This window comes from Oryx dammah, unplaced genomic scaffold (genome assembly GCF_014754425.2).
Source record: "Oryx dammah isolate SB20612 unplaced genomic scaffold, SCBI_Odam_1.1 HiC_scaffold_12, whole genome shotgun sequence".
In the NCBI taxonomy this organism is placed as follows: domain Eukaryota; kingdom Metazoa; phylum Chordata; class Mammalia; order Artiodactyla; family Bovidae; genus Oryx; species Oryx dammah.
The window spans coordinates 12,542,019-12,559,794 of NW_024070196.1; the positions used below are offsets into that span (position 1 = coordinate 12,542,019).

The window sequence follows — 17,776 nt, forward strand, 5'->3', positions numbered from 1 at the left end:
ATAATAAGCCAAATTTTTAATACTGGAGAGAGATGAAAATGAAGTCTCAGACATAAAAGCCTTCAGGAAAATTTATTATCCACAGGTACTTTCTGGTGGAGAGAGCAAAACCTACCAGAGGGTGTACTCCAGCAAGAAGAAAAATGAATCCAAAAGGTAATCAAGGGGGCAAAGGAGAGTTATATTAATTTTTTATTTTTGTAATTAAAAAGTAATTTATTAAAAGGTTGGGGATAAAGAAAAATCAGAAATGCAAGTTAATTCTTTACTTTTATATCCATTCCTTTTTACCTTTGTATAACATGTCATTACACTTTATAAAATGCTTTCAGATAAACTATCAGTAGCTGTAATCACAGGACCTACAAAAATACGTTCTAGGATGGACCATGCTGGAACAAATAATAATTCTAGTAAAATCTGAAAATGCCCTTCCTGGGTGTGGTAATGCTCTTCTTGCTGTGGAAGCTGGTTGCCTCGCACCAGTCACCACGATGACGATGACAGTGACTCTGAGAAGGGGTGGTGAACGTCGGGTTTAGCAGACTGATCGCTTTTTCTTCCTCTGTCTACCGAGTTGGACTAGACTATGAATTGGTAGGGAAGGAGCTGAAGAGAGGTAAGAACTCTGACATTTCAGGCCAGCTGAGGCTCTGAAGAGGGGCTCGTTAGAAGACTAGGCTAAGAGGGTGGAGGACTAAAGGCCTCGTGCTGCCAGGATGAAGCCAGTGGGACCCACTTCATTCAAGAGGCTTGCTGATGAGAGATCTCAGGCTCTGCAGAGGCTTCTGTTGAGAGGCCCATGGTCCTACTGCCTGTGATGACACACACCATGAATCTAGGGCTTGGAATCTCTCGGTTGAACTTTTTGACGCCATCCTGATGTGTGCCAGAAAAAGAGTGGCTGCCAAAAAGCAAGCATTTTCCCATCTCTAAAAATAAAATGCGGGCACCACTTCAGGCCCCGTTGCCAAGACCCAGCCCTTCCCAGGATAAACAATAGGTGGCCAAGCTGACCGGAGGCAGGCACTGGGCCTTGAAGTAAGCCTAGGTCCAGCCTGAAATGCCAAGAGCGGGCATGTGCAGCTGTTAAGCTAGAAGCCAGAGGGGGCCCTCCCTTCTCCACAGCTGATAGAGGGCAGCTCCAGTGCCCCCAGCCAGAGACCAAGTGTGGCCCACTCAGGGTACCCCAGCAACCTTGACCCAGCTGAGGTCACAGAGTTCCCACCAACCCCTGCCCCCAGAGCCCTCAGGGTGCACGGTGACAGATCTGAGGGCTTGTGGGGTCTTGTCCCAAGAAAGTTGCCTGGGAAGGAAAGTTCCACCGGGATCTATCTGCATTCATCACTCAGGGCTGTGGCCATCACCTGTCAAACCCCATCACGCCCCGCCGAGAGCCCTCACCTGCTGGCCGCAGGCCCCACAAAGCACCTTCGTGTGGGGGTGATGCTGTAATAACTCATCCTTCCCACTCTAATTGCCTCCCAACTCGTCAAATGCTTCTGCACAGCTTGTTCCAGCCCCTGCGCCTTGTCATTAGGGTTCAAATCTTCCCAAGACCATAAGCTTGGCTTTTTGCTCATTTGGGGTGTTAAAAAAAGGCTAAGAGGGGGTTAGGGGAGGAGAGGGACTAAATATAGCAAATATTTGCAGGCATAATCACTCCATAAACATGCTTCAGTGGAAGGGAGTGTAGGGCCGACCCAGATGACGGATGTCATTCACTGGAGTGACACATCATAAATAAAACTGAATGAGCCCATTCTCCCTCGGAACCAAGAGTGACGCCTGTTCACACTGTAAATATTTATGTAGTCATGGTCCTTAAAAGACTTTATTTTTCCAGGTAAGTAGATTTTAATGAAAAAGTTAAGCAGAGCTTTTCCTGCCATTACGGAACAGTCACTGTAGCTTTTTGACATGGTATTCCACCGGCAAGGAGAAGGGAAAAAAAGGAAGAAAAGGGGGAAATCAGGCTGCCCTCCATGAGGCTTCTGCGTGGGATCTCATTTATGCCGGTCAAGGTGCATTCTCATGCAGAAAGTGACAGCCTTAAATGGGGAGGCGGACACCAGAGGAAGCTCTATGGGTCTCCGTTGGAGCCAGGGCCTGTGTAATGAAGGGAGCGCCGACAGACCCTTGTCCCCCAAGTTCAGACCCCTCCCCCCACTCTGCCAGGAGAGTCGGGTGCCCTAGCTCTCTCAGCTCTCTCCGCCTGCCCCTTAGTAGCAGAAAAAATGTACACCTCAGCCCGTTACTGTGCTCACTGGAGAAGAATTCTCAGAATTCCAAGACGTGTGCCTGAGTGCCTGGGGTGTTTATGTAGATACGCTGCTCTTATCTACTCCTCCTGATCACATGGGCCAGGGCACCCCCCAGAAACTCTGCCAGCCTCCAATCCACTTTAGCTGCACTCCGCACCTCACACCACTTGTCAAGGGGAACTCCCCCCGCCCCGTGCCCCTGTCACCGTGGGCTCCCAGCACCATTGCCACCCTCTCCTCCTCCAAGACACTCCTGCCACCTGGAGTTCCCAAGCCATTGTCTCCAGAACAATTCTTGCTGGGTTTCCTGTCAATTTGCAGTTTACTCATCACTTCAAGGCACCAAAACCCTAGCCCAAGTCCATCGAGCTGGTTTCTTTCCCAGGGATGGCCTTCTGCCCAGGCTCCCTTCCCCTCCAAACCTCAGGGTGGCCCCTGCTATGTCAGCCTGAACTGGCCTCTTCGGGAAAATGTGATGATCCTCTGGCTCTAGTCTCGGGAAGTCTTGTTTCACAAAGAACAAGAGTCTCTGGTTCAGGGCGGTGAGTCACGGGCAGCCTTGACCATGCCTATCTGGGGAGGCTGAGGCTGCCATGTATGGTCCTTGCCCACCCACCTCTCTGGGTAAGTCGGAGCTCTTTGCCAGGACAGCCTGAGTCATAAAACTCAGCACATTCCTTAGGCGTTGGATAGTCTTTCCTTGTTATTACTTTGCTTTTGTTTTATGTAGCACCTGGTTTCATTTTAAGAATCCAAATAAAAATCTCATGGATGGGGCTCAGGTGGGCTGGAGGGTTAGGAAGGAAGGAAAAAGAGAAAGAAAGGAGTGAAGCCTAGGTTATGGGATGGAAGAAAGTGCTGAAACTCCCCAAATAGGCAAGACCCAGAGCAGGAGGGAGTTAGCTGCAGGGCAAAAGGCAGGAGAGAGAAACAGGGAGAATGTGTTACAATTGAGCTGAATTTGATCAGTCCTTTTTCTGTCCATGATAAAGCACTTGATGTCCAAGTCTTTCCCCACATCAGCCCCAGTTCTGAGTTAGTCCTTTACTCATGAGCCATGTGGATTGTCCCTAACCCCTACACTTTGGGAGGCTCCTCAATAAACTGACAGACTTATTCGTGATGAATTCCAAGGAACTTTTCAGTTACAACGTTGTGATTCTACAAACCTATCAGCTCCCTTTTTTCTTAGACCACAAACCCCAACCCCAATTAAGGGACTATTTTTCCAGAAGCTAACATTTTTTTTGTCTTTATGGGGCGGGGGTGGGGGTTGGTAGAGGAATGGGGCCCAGCAAAGGAGACGGTGTAGACCCAACCATATAAATGTTGCTGGCTAAACTGAATTTCTGTGGCCAGGTTAGTCTGCAAAATCATCTCTAAAACTGTTCACATCGGGTTTTTTAACTTAAAGAGTGTTATTCTAATAAGCTATGCCTGCATACAGCAAGAAAAAAAAATCCACAAATACTGAAAGAACGAATAACACCTATTGACATAGAGAACTGTATTTCCTTGGAATAGTAAAACATTAATTAACGCGTAAGACCAGGAGCATTAGGCAATTAGACCTTCATGAGAAATGGAGTATTTCCTGCCATATCAGTAAACAAGAAAGTAACAGTTATCAGGAATCACAGCCCTCCAATGTAAGCCCTGAGGGCACTCCCGAAGGAGACCTGGCAGCCATTAGGCTGCAGCCACTCCCAAGGATGCTCAGGATGTAAAAAAAAAAAAAAAACAAACAAGATATTGGCCCCACATCACTGAGATGCATATGAAAGGAATGATTTCAGTGAGCCCAAAACTAAGATCATGGCATCCAGTCCCATCACTTCATGGCAAACAGAAGGAGAAAAAGTGGAAACAGTGGCAGATTTTATTTTCCTGGACTCCAAAATTACTTCGGACAGTGACTGCAGCCAGGAAATGAAAAGACACTTGCTCCTTGGAAGAAAAGCTATGACAAACCTAGACAGCATATTAAAAGGCAGAGACATCACTTTGCCAACAAAGGTCCAAATAGTCAGAGTTATGGTTTTTCTACTAGTCCTGTACAGTTGTGAGAGATATACCATAAAGAAGGCTAAGAACTGAAGAACTGATGCTTTTGAATTGTGGTGCTGGACGCTAGTGGTAAAAACTGCCTGTCAATGCAAGAGATATAAGAGATGCGGGTTGGATCCCTGGGTCAGGAAGATCCCCTGAAGGAGGGCATGGCAATGCACTCCAATATTCTTGGCCTGAGAATCCCCATGGACAGAGGAGCCTGGTGGGCTACAGTCCCAAGGGTGGCACAGAGTCAGACATGACTGAAGCGACTTAGAACTCATGCACACTGGAAAAGAACTGAGAGTCCCTTGGACTGCAAGGAGATCAAACTAATCAATCCTAAAGGAAATCAACACTGAATATCCATTGGAAGGACTGATCCTGAAGCTGAAGCTCCAATTCTGTGGCCACCTGATGTGAAGAGCTGACTCACTGGAAAGCACCCTGATGTTGCGAAAAGACTGAGGGCAAGAGGAGAAGGAGTGTCAGAGGATGAGATGGTTGGATGGCATCATCAACTCAATGGACATGAATGTGAACAAACTCTGGGAGACAGTGAAAGGTTAGCCTGGCGTGCTGCAGTCCACCGGGTCTCAGAGTTGGACATGACTTTGCAACTGAACAATAACAACAGACTCATGCATCTTCCCATACAGAGAAAAGCACTAAATTCCTTAACTTAGGATATCTGGTTTTCTTTAGTTAACAATAATCATTTGATAGTCAAGACTACTGCCCTTTGCTGTAAAACTTCCTATAAACTGGGCTCCTCCCCTCGCCTCTTCTGAGCAATTCTCTATGTCACTTGACATGCTGTTTCCTGGGCTTGAAGTGTTTAAATTGCCCACCAAATAAAATATAAGCCTCAATTTTTAGATTGTGAATATTCTTTAAGTCTGGAGAAGGAAATGGCAACCCATTCCAGTATTCTTGCCTGGAGAATCCCAGCGACAGAGGAGCCCGGTGGGCTGCTGTCTATGGGGTCGCACAAAAACGGACACTGCTGAAGCGACTTAGCAGCAGCAGCAGCATTCTTTAAGTCGACATTCAACAGAGGCCTTTACCTCCCTCTGCTCAAGAGCTTCTCCATGAAGCTGGCCAGGGCAAAAATCCTGGAGGTTTCTGAGTGGCTCCAAGGCAGCAGTTTTAAAGCAGTTTGGCGCCCTTAATGGAAACCATACGAAGAGATCCTGGGAATCAGACCAGAAGGCTTTCGGGGATAGTACTTAGCCTAACCTGGGCTAAAGAACAAAAATAACCACTAGGAGGTTTGGGAAGGGTTGGGGGAGGGACGAGGTAGAGGTGGTGGTGCGACTTTTAATTACCTTTTCTATTTAACAGAAACCATGTGGAGAAGGTCTGTTTGCTAAACGGGAGTAAATCCGGCAGCAGGCAGAGGAGGGTAGTGGGGTGCGGAGGAAGAGGGGTAGGGGGCAGCTACTTCCATAACCACACGAGATTCGGCCTTCCTCTCGGTGGGACAGCAGGCGCGGGGGCCCTTGGCTCCCAGGACAGCGGCGATGGCTTCCCCCTCATAGGGTCTCCGCAGGGGTGACCTCCCTCCAGAGCGCTCGGCACAGGCCCAGGCCGGGGCGGCGGGGTCGTGGGCAGTGCGGGGCGGGGTGAGGGACTGGCACGTCGAGCCGGGGTGGGGCCAGAGGGGGAGTTGGGAATGCAGTCGAGGAGGGTCGTAGAACTGGAGGAGGAGGAGCCGGAGAAGGCGGCGGACCGCGGCACGGAGGAGGAGGAGGATCGTGGAGGGAGGAGGCGGACCTGGAGAGGAGGAGAGGCGAGAGAGGGGCGGAACTCAGAGCCCGAGGAACTCCCCAGAGGAAGACCGCGGTGGGGCGGGGCTGGGGCTGGGATGTGGGCGGGGCGCGACGTGGGCGGGGCTTGTGGGACGCGAGGCCCCTCTGGAGGGACCCGGGGACAGGAAAGGCTGCGATTCGCTCCGCCCCCAGGTCCCGCCCCCGCCGCACCGCCAGCCGCCCCCTCCCGTCAACTTGCTTCTCCGCTGCGCCTCGCGGGGAAGGAAGCTGGTTGTGAGAGACGGGTTGTGCGAGGCTGGTTGTGCGAGGCTGCGGCTCAGGCGACGATTGCTCTGAATACAAAAGAGCCTTTCTCACGCCCTTGCGCCCTTCCCCGCCTGGGGCGCCCAGATGGACGGCACTGGCTCCTTGGATGCTAGAGCCGACAGCTGTCGGGGCCACACCACCATTTCTGTGGCTCTTGCAGAGAAGCCTGCTTCCAAGTCTTTACAGGAAAGTTTAATGATCAGTATAACGATAACTTTGGTCCCCTCTTCCAATTTGAGAGAAAAAACAAATTGAGGGCTGAAGGCTTTTGAAGTCCGGGAAGTGCCCAAGAAAACCAACCTGCCTAGGTCCGTGTCTTCCCGGGCCCACTCATACCTCCAAGTCGTTAATTAAGCAGGCTCGGAGCCGCCAACTTTGTGGCTTCGCTTTCCAACTCAGCTAAACGAATGACAAGAATGGTCCTTTCCGAATATAAACGACTTGATCAGCTTCTGAGCCTCCAGATGAACTAGTCTTGCTTATAGAATCACTTGGTTCACGAAACTGGGGGGAAAAAAAAAAAATGGCCCGGTTGTCAGCACTCGCCCATCCGCTAAGGTTAGTTCTTGCACAGTTGGGAATTAAATTGCCAATACATCGATAAGGAGCAGAAATTGGGATTGTTCCTGCATTTTCTTCCATCTCCTTTAATTTGTCTATTTCATATATCGTGTCTGTGTCAGGAAGGCCAGATCAATAAGCAGGAGAGGAAAGGGGGGCAAGAACTCTTAGAATCAATAACCGAACCACTGATTTCCTGGAATCAATAACGGCACCCGTTCACTGCTGCTATTGCTGCTGCCCTTTAATCATCCTTTAGCGGTAAGATTCTTTCCCCTGTCTTCCCTACTATCCTTTTAGTCCAGATAGCCCTGGGTGTGTATTTCTCTACTTGCCAGTGTTACATCATGAACTTCTTGAAGATAGAACCCAGAAATATAAATATTTAGAAGATGGCTACCAAAGGCATTAGACACCAAGCAAATACTTTTTAAAGTGAAAATATCGTTCATGATGGTTGAAATTTTCATTCAGTCCTTACTTGTTGCTGAAAACTTCATTCAGTCCCTACTTGCTACTGATGTAGAATATAAAAACTGATTTTGCTTTATCATAAGTTAAAAATCGTAATTTCTTTTATTCAGAATTTTAGGCCCAAGGTTTCCCAAACAAGGAGCCCGTGTTAACTGTGTGGGGTGTGTCTGTGTGTGTTGAACTTTCAGCTTATGGTTGCACCATAAAAACAAGAGCAGGATGTAATGTCATTAATTTGTCGGGAATTGTTGACTTAAAAGAGGCTACTGTGAGTATAGAACATTCACTTTAGGGGAGGGAGAGTGGGGAAGCCCCTCGAAGAGACAGACAACTGTTCCCCCGAACAGCTGCGGACACTGGCAGTGGAATGGCTTGGCACGAGTACAACTCTGTGCAGCGAGAGGGACTTATTTATTTAACAATAGTTAATGATTCTCCCAGGCAACTCCCAGGAGGCCAGCTAGCAGTAAATACACTTTCAGGAAATCAGCTACCCTTCCTAGAAGCCTGCACCAACCCTTCAGTGAAGGGAGGTCCCTGGCTATCTGCATAATATGACATTCAGTGGACTGCCCAGCTTCAAATGCCCCGGAATAATTCTTTCCACAGCTTACCACAGCCCTGCCCTCCTTCGCTAGGAAAGTTATCAAGTCCTAAGGCAAAAAAAAAAAACGAAGACAAATACGCCATTTCTGGAATACCACCATTCTAGTTACCTGGAAACTGAAGTGGGCTGTTCAACCCTGTCCTGATAGCTAAATATATCAGATAAGCTAATTGGTGCCCACAGACTAGCATTTTCCCAAGTGATATCTATCTATACTGTCTGTACTGGTAGTTCTTGTGATAATGTTAGGTGGTACTTGAATAACACTTTTTATTTTAATGGTCAGAGTTGTTTTTTTTTTTCTAATGCACATAACTAGCATACCAAACTGATGGTGCTATAAATATAATTACTTAGGGTGAGGCCACATTTTTTAAAATCAATTTAAAGAGAAATCTTAATAAGCAAAAGTAATAAGATAGCAAAAGTCATTGTAACTTTTTTTTTAATCTTTTTTTTTTTTTTTTAGGCTGGATCTTAGTTCCCTAACCAGGTATGGAACCTGTGCCCTGTACATTGGGGACACTGGCCCCCTGGTAACTTTTCTATTAAATGAAGTGAAGTTAGTAGGGTGCTTGTAGAAACCAGTTTTTATTCTTTCTCTAGAAGTCTCTGCTAGAACTCTTAAGATAGAGGAAGAATCCCATTGTCACCTCCTGCTTAAAATTACCGGTTTGGAGAAAGTCTGAGCAGGCAAGACGAAGCCTGGGCTCTCGAGGGCCATGTCAGGGGAGCAGGGCCAGTAGATAGAGGGTGGCAGAATGGGCACGTGAGGAGGGTGAATCCAGGATACTGGGCACCCAGGGTGGGTCCCCAAAAGGGAAGGACAGTCTGAGAACTTATTGCCTTTTTCGCACGAGGTGGATGGAATCCAGCAGATCCCTGCCGTCACTGGTGAGCATTTAGACGGTACAAGAGAAGTTCAAGTCCCTCTAAGCCTCTTTGAGGCTTGTTTCCAAAATAAGAGAGCTACACAAGAAATGTTCACGATACTTTTGGGAAGACTGCTTATCAAAACAGTCTGTTTCCAGTTTTTTCTGTGTGTCACGTGACCGTAAATGTTGGATTACCTTCACACCGACTCTAAACATACACACACCTCCACCCTCGAGGATACACTGTGCAGAATTATTGACACTCCCAAGGAGCCACTGTTGGGTGACAAGCAAAAAGATTCTTACATGTTTCAGGAACTCTCTCCTTAGAAGACTGTACTTCATCAGGTTCTTCGGTGCTGGCTTTTTAATTCTCACACCTAACGTAAAGAGACAGACTGCTAGTGGGTTAGGTTCTCATGGTAAAGTATATTACAATATGGATAGATGAACTGTACTAACATTCCTAAACCATTTTTTAATCAATAGTTCCATACACACTAGGAGAAGGCAGTGGCACCCCACTCCAGTACTCTTGCCTGGAAAATCCCATGGACGGAGGAGCCTGGTGGGCTGCCGTCTATGGGGTCGCACAGAGTCGGACACGACTGAGAGACTTCACTTTTCACTTTCACGCGTTGGAGAAGGAAATGGCAACCCACTCCAGTGTTCTTGCCTAGAGAATCCCAAGGACAGGGGAGCCTGGGGGGCTGCTGTCTATGGGGTCGCACAGAGTCGGACACGACTGGAGCGACTTAGCAGCAGCAGCCATACACACTGCCTACTTCACACGCACACCGCCCACCTGCCCCCATCTACAACTTCTGCCACCAGCACAGCCTTCTCACACGTACAGTCTTTTTCGGAGCTGCCGCTGTCAAATGCCTCTGTGGGAATTCTGTTTTTATGTCTGCCTCCTACCATCCTTCCATTTAGGCTAGGAGAGGTGTGTGTATGTGTGTTTGTCGCTCAGTTGTGTCCGACTCTTTGCGACCCCATGGTCTGTAGCCTACCAGGCTCCTCCGTCCATGGGATTCTCCAGGCAAGAGCACTGGAGTGGGTTGCCATTCCCTCCTCCAGGGAGAGGTATGTACAATGAAGTAATAAAGTGTGTGATGGGAGGAAGGAGGCAGAAATGCAAAAGGCCTTAAAATGGCTTCAGACTCTGGAAGGTATGAAACTATCCGATAAAGATCCTAATTAAAAGCAAAATGTGGATGTAAAGTGGTAGTTTCGGATCAGACTTACATGGTCTTTCATAACCTGGAGGAGGACGTGCTGGAGGAAAATCCCCAGACAGAATTTGGTGCGCCTATGAAGAAGAGATGAAAACAAATATCAACCAGTTTCACAACAATAGAAATTTAATCACTTCGTTTTCCACTGTTGTCCTCCCCATTCAAAAGGCACTTTGATACTGCTGTCAAAAGCCACCATAGTAAAATACTAATACTAAAGTGAAAAGACAAAATTGGAGAAAATACTTATAAAATTGGACAGCTATCGTTATATGCAAATAGCTATCCTTATATGCAAATATGACATAACTATCCTTATATGCAAATAACTTATGCAAAGTAGTTAAGAAAAAGCTAAACACCCCAATAGAAAGGTGGTCAAAGGAAGTGAATACCATCGATCCTCATTGTTCATGGATTCCATTCAAAATCAATACTCACAGTGCTTTTGAGATCATTCAAGGACAAGCCCAAAGTGGCAAACAGTTTGAGTCACTTGGCATGCATGTTCTTGGTGGAGGCCGGACAAGGGCACACTCTGCCTTCTTGTTTCAGTTCTGGTCCTGTAAACAAGTGACCCTTTTGCAGCCCATCTAGTGCCACACCTTCTGGCTTTTTGTGTCTTTTGTTAATGACCTCACTGTTCTAAACGGCCCCCGGGTGCAGTGCTGATATGCTGCTTAGTGTTGCTAAGTGCGAGAAGGCTGACGTGCCTTACAGGGAAAATAGGATTGTTAGATAAGCACAAGTTCGGAAAAGGCGATGGCACCCCACACCAGTACTCTTGCCTGGAAAATCCCAGGGACGGAGGAGCCTGGTGGGCTGCCGTCTATGGGGTCGCACAGAGTCGGACAAGACTGAGCGACTTAGCAGCAGCAGCAGGCACAAGTTATAGTGCTGTAGGATCAATGCTAATGAACCAACAATATATGTTAACTAAGGTGCTGTTAATCAGAAACACAGGGAAAACAAACTTACGTATTGACCAGTTGGTGAAAATTGTATGACCAGAGGCTCACAGGAAAGAGACCCTATATTTCTCTTAAGAGCAATAGTTCGTATTCCCTGAGTCACATTAGTAGAGACTTTCAAAAAGATAACTACCTTGAATAATGAGAACTGACTATAATTCAAGGAAAGAGTATGAATAACTAGTAAACAGAAGATGCTCAACCTCAATGATAAATGAAAATCAAAAGAAGATTGAGCTATTTTTATCAAACTAGAAAATATTAAAATTATTTTTAAAGCCAGCATTAGAAAAAATATAGGAAAACAGGCACCCCTGTGGGCTGCTGTTTCATAAAACCAGTGTTCTAAAAGGCAATTTGGCCATATATCAGAATTTAAAATAAGTATCCCTTCTGACCCAAGAATTCTGCCTATGGGAAAGTACTCTGAGATGATGATTGTACAATTATAAAAAATTTACATTCAGATTTACTGATTCCTGCATAATTTGTAAGTTACAAATTTGAAAAGCCTAAATGCCCAGCAATATGGCATATTTTTAAAATGATACATCCAGTCAATAGAATATTATATATCTATTAAAATTATGATTATGTTAACACTGAAGGAGGTCCATGAAAACCTTAAATGATTAAAGCAGATTACAGAGGACAGTGGATCCCATCAGTGTATTCTATGTGTATGACTGTGTACATCTTTTTTTTTTTTTAACATTTTTTCAAACTAATTTTTTATTGGAGTATAGTTGATTTACAGTGTTGTGTTAGTTTCTGCAGTACAGCAAAGTGAACCGAGTCACCTGTTTTATATACAGTGAAGTCTATAGAGAAGTCACTCAGTCATGTCCGACTCTGCGATCCCATGGACGATAGTCTACCAGGCTTCTCTGTCCATGGGATTTTCCAGGCAAGAGTACTGGAGTGGGTTGCCATTTCCTTCTCCAGACTGTGTACGTCTTTAAAAACCTTTTTAATTGTTTGGCTGTGCTGGGCCTTCGTTGCTGCGTGGGCTCTGCTCTGGCTGTGGTGAGCAGGGTCTCCTCTCTCGTCGTGGCGCCGAGGCCTCTCATTGCCCTGATTTCTCTTGTTGAGGAGCACCAGCTCTGGGCAGGAGGCCTTCAGTGGCTGCAGCTCCCAGGTTTTAGAGCACAGGCTCAGCAGTTGTGGCACAGGGCCTTAGCTGCTCTGCGGCATGTGGGGTCTTCCCGAATCAAGGATCGAACCCATGTCTCCTGCACTGACTGCTGTTTTCTTTAGCACGGAGCCACCAGGGAGGCCCACTGTGAGCATCTTTATGTACACGTAAGTATAGAGAGAGCTTTCTAAGGAAGATGACTAAAACATTAGTGGTGGTTCATCCCTGGGAGGAGGGGAGGGTTTCAGGTAACTTTTACCTTGTCTCTGTTTCTGTGTATTATTTGAGTTTTCAATCAGAGAAGAGCTGCTTTTGTTTTTAACTGTCAATGTAGTATGTATAGTTATTGTCACACATGGGAAAGAGGAAAAATTCATGACTGTGAAAGAAGCAGAGATTCATTATCTCACAACTAATGTTGGCAATCTTATATCTCCATCACCTGGAAGAAAGCTAAATGTATAATAAGCACTCAAAAATAAATGTTCCGTGAATGAACATATTAACAACTTCATTCAGCTCCAGTTTGTTTGTTTTCAATTTAATAACGACAAAGCAGTATGCAATCATTTAAACTCTACATATAAACAATCACTGAGAAATGTTGGACTTACCACTCCATGCTTGACAATAGATGAATTTTTAAAGGAACTGGTTATATGCGGTAACAGTCCTGCATGCAAATGAAGAAGAAAAACCAGGATCAGACCCAGTGTTAGAATAAAATTTCTTACATTCCCAATTAGGCTATACCAGCAAATTGTAGCCTGGTGGGCTGCCATCTATGAGGTCACACAGAGTCGGACATGACTGAAGCGGCTTAGCAGCAGCAGCAGCAAATTGTACACACATCACTTATTTCCCTTTAGAATCTGATCAACAGAAAAGTAAGAAGTAAGACAAAGCTGTGACTAAAAGTTAACTCATATAGTAAACATTCTGGAGCTCCCAGGGTGAGTGGGTAAAAATGTTATTTTTTAAAACCACTTTAACATTATTTTAAAAAGAAAATCATATTGGCAACAGCCAAGAAGACATTGAAATTATTTGAATTTACAGCTTAAAAATGTTATCAGAGTAATTCAGTTTTACATGTCCTTTGGCTTTCTCTATAAGGTTTTCCTGAAATAAGTCTAAAATTGGGCCTGTGTTTCAGTATTAATTTTCTTAAATTTTAATTTGGCTACAAAATAATTCTTTATGTCCCCTCTCCCCCATGAGAAAGAAAAATTAACCTTTTTTAAGTGTTCTTCTTTTTTCAAGATTTTAATTTTTTAGAGCAATTTTAAGTTCACAACAAAACTGAGAGAAAGATACAGAGTCCCAATATACTCCCTGCCCCAACACAGGCATAGCTTTCCCATTACTGGCATTCCCCCACCAGAGTAATAACTACTGTTGCAACTGGTATACTTACAATGTATTAATAACATCATAATGACCTAAAGTCCACAGTTTCCATTACAGTTCACTGTTGGTGTTATATAGTCTGTTATTGTTTAGTCACTAAATTGTGTCTGACTCTTTTGTGACCCCATGTAACCCCACCAGGCTCCTCTGTCCATGGAATCCTCCAGGTGAATACTAGAGTGGGTTGCCATTGCCTTCTCTGGGGGGTCTTCCCAACCCAGGGATTGAACCCGTGTCTCCTGCCTTGGCAGGTGGATTCTTTAATCACTGAGCCACCAGGAAAGCCAGTACATTCTATGGGTTTGGACAAATATATAAAGGCATGCACCCATCATTATAGTATTACACAGTTTTTTCACTGTCTTAAAAGTCCTCTGTGCTCTGTTTATCCATCCCTATGTAAACTTTAGAATCACTTTGTTGATATCCACAAAATAACTTGTGGTTTTGATTGGGATTGCACCGAATCTAATTTCAATTTCTACTTGTTCATTGCTAGTATATAGAACAGCAATCAAGTTTTGTTTATTAACCTTGTATCTTGCAATCTTCCTATAATCACTTATTAGTTCCAGGACTTTCTTTTCTTTTTGGTCAATTCTTTTAGACTGCCTACATAGGAAGTTGACTCATATGTGAACGAAGAGAGTTTCATTTTTTCCTCCTCAATCTCTATACCTTTTATTTCCTTTTCTTGTCTTAATGCATTAGCTAGTACTTTCAGTATTATGTTGAAGGAGAGAATCCTTGCCTTGTACCTGATCTTAGTGGGAAAGCTTTGAGCTTCTATCATTAAATATGATGTTACCTATAGGTTTTTTGTAGATTTTTTTTTCATTAAGTTGAGGAGGTTCCCATCTTTTCCTAGTTTACTAAGACTTTTTATCATGAATGGGTATTGAATTTTGTCAAAAGCTGAATTTTCTGAATGTATTGATATGATCATGTGATTTTTTTATTTAGCCTGTTGATGTGATGGATACATTGATTTCTGACTGTTGAACTAGCCTTGTATGCCTGGAATAAATTCCTCTTAGATGTGGTGTATAATTCTTTTATTTGCCAATATTTAGCTGAGGATTTATGAATCTGTGTTCATGAAATGTATTTATCTGTATATCTCTTGTAAACTCTTTGTCTGGCTTTGGTATTAGGGTAATGCTGACCTCACAGAATGAATTAGGAAGACTTCCTTCACCTTTTAACCTCTGAAAGAAATTATAGAGAATTGGTATAAGTTCTTCCTTAAATGTTTGATAAAATTCACCAGTGAACCCATCTTTCTGCCTGGGAAGGTTATTGATTCAATTTCTTTAATAGATATAAGCATATTCAGATTGTCTATTTTTTCTTATTGAGTTTTGACAGTTTGTGTCTTCAAGGAATTGGTCTATTTCATCTAGGTTATCAAATTTGTCAGCATAGAATTTTTCATAGTATTCCTTTGGTATCCTTTTAATGTCTGTGAGCTCTGTAGTGATTTTCCTTCTTTGATTTATTCTGATAATTTATGTCCTTTCTCTACTTTTCTTAGTTAGCCTGTCTAGAGTCCTACTGACTTTTGTTGATTTTTTCCAAAGAACCAGCTTTTTGTTTCCTTGATTTTCTCTCTTGATTTCCTATTTTCAATTTCATTGATTTCTCCTCTACTACTTATTTCTTTTCTATTGCTTACTGTGGGTTTAATGTGCTCTTTTTCTTCTAGTTTCCTAAGATGGAAAGTAAATTGATTTTAGATTTTTCTGATAAATCAATGAAATGCTATAAATTTCTATGTGTATTGTGTAATCTCCATGTATTTGGGGATTTTCCAGTAAACTTTGTTATTGATTTCTAATTTAATTCCACTGTGGTCTGAGAGCAGACATTCTATGAATGCTATTCTTTAAATTTATTAAGATGTATTTTATGAGCCAGAATGTGGCCTATCTTGGTGAATGTTCCATGTGAGCTTGAGAAGAATGTATTTTCTGTTGTTGGATAAAGTTATTTAATAGATGTTGATTATATCCAATTGATATGTGGTAGAGTTCAACTATGTCCTTACTCACTTTTTGTCTTCTAGATCTGTCTACTTCTGATAGAAAGATGTTGAAATTTCCAAACATGATAGTGGGTTCATCTATTTCTGCTTAAAGTTTTATCAGTAGTCACCTCATATAGTTTGATACTCTGTTGTTTGGTACACATGTGTTAAGGATTATTATGTCTTCTTGGAGAATTAATCCCCTTATCATTATTATTTTTATTAATCATTATTATTATATCATAATCATTATTATTAAATGCCCTTCTTTATTTCTGATAAATTTCCTTGCTCTGAAGTCTGTTCTGTGTGAAATATAGCTATTCCTGCTTTATTTTTAATTGGTATTATCATAGTATAGTTTTTCCATTTATTTACCTTTAATCTATTTGAGTCTTTATATTTAAAGTGAGTTTCTTGCAGATAACATATGATAGGATCTTGTATTCAGATCCACTGACCTCTGTCTTTTAACTGGTATATTTAAACCATTCATGTTCAAAATGACTGTTGGTACAGCTGGATTAACCTCTACCATATTTGTTACTGTTTTGTTTGTTGCCCTTATTCCTATTTATGTCTTCCACTTTTTCTGCCTCCTGTTGCTTTAACTGAGCATTTTATATGATTCTATCTCTCTCCTTTCTTAGTGTATTTCTTCAGCTTTTTAAAAAGCTCTTTTAGTAGCTTTCCCTAGAGTTGTAAACATATGTTTACAACTATACATTTACACCTGGAGAAGGACATGGCAACCCACTCCAATATTCTTGCCTGGAGAATCTGCATGGATAGAGGAGCCTGGTGGGCTACTGTCCATAGGGTCACAGCCAGACACGACTGAGCGACTTAGCACTAGCGCGTACATTTACACTGTAGCACGATACAGGCATACCTTATAATAATAACATATTCCTATTTCTGCCTTCCTTTTACATATATCATTCATCTCAGTTATATAAGCATACATACGCACACATATTATTGAATACATTGTTACATTATTTTTGAACTGTTATCTGTTAGATCAATTAATAAGAAAACTAAGTTTCATTTACTTATTTATTCCTTCTTCAAGTCTCTTCCTTTTTATGCAGATCTAATTTCTGACCCATATTATTTCCTTCTCTGTAAAGAACTTTTAACATTTCTTGCAAGACAGACTTACTGGCAACAATTTCCCTCAGTTTCTGTTTGTCTGAGAAAGCATTTCTTTCTCCTTCACTTTTCAAGGATAATTTCACAGGGCACAGAATTCTAGGTTAGTAGGTTTTTTTTCTCTCAGCAACATTACACATATCACTCTGTTCTCTTCTAGCTTCCGTGATTTCTCAGGAGAAGCGGAATATAATTCTAATCTTACTTCTCTATAGGTAAGGTTTTCCCCTGTGGCTTCTTTCGGAATTTTTTTTTTTTATATCTTTTACTTTCTGTACTTTGAAAATTTTATATCTAGGTATAGAGCTTCTTTGCTTCTTTTGTCTGGTTTACATTTATCCTTCTTGATATTCCCTGAACTTCCTGGATCTGTGGTTTGGTGTCTGACGTTAATTTGTGGAAACTCTCGGTCATTATTGTTTTACATATTTTTTGTGTTTCTTTCTTCTTCTTCCTCTGGTGTTCTCATTACATCTTTTATGTTTGTCTCATCGTGTGTTCTCTATTTTCTGCCTTTGTTCTCCTTGTCTTTCAGTTTTGTTGGTTTATCCTGAGGTAGCCTTGAGCTCAGAGTCTTTTTCCTCAAGCTGTGAGCAGTTTACTATTAAGTCCAACAAAGGCATTCTTTATTTATAGTATACTGGTTTTGATCTCTAGCATTTCTTTTCGGTTCTTTCTTAAGATTTCCATCTATGTGTGTGTGTGTGTGTGTGTGTGTGTGTGTGTGTGTGTGCACGCACGCACGCACACGCACACACTAAGTCACTTCAGTTGTGTCTGACTCTTTGCAACCCTATGGACTGTAGTCCGCCAGGGTCCTCTGTCCATGGGGTTCTCCAGGCAAGAAGACTGGAGTAAGTTGCCCTACCCGCCTCCAGCTGATCTTCCTGAACCGGGAATTGAACCCAAGTCTCCTATGTCTCCTCATTAGCA

The 17,776-nt window shown here is 43.2% G+C and overlaps 1 long non-coding RNA gene across 1 annotated transcript; it reads right to left on the reverse strand.

Annotated features, from left to right (window-relative positions):
- Positions 1–6,447: 6,447 nt before the first annotated feature.
- Positions 6,448–10,221, reverse strand: LOC120870879. The gene is made up of 3 exons (XR_005722882.1): positions 10,157–10,221; positions 9,215–9,288; positions 6,448–6,895 (listed from the first exon to the last, which is right to left on the reverse strand). It is a non-coding gene; the product is annotated as an uncharacterized LOC120870879 (long non-coding RNA).
- Positions 10,222–17,776: the final 7,555 nt, after the last annotated feature.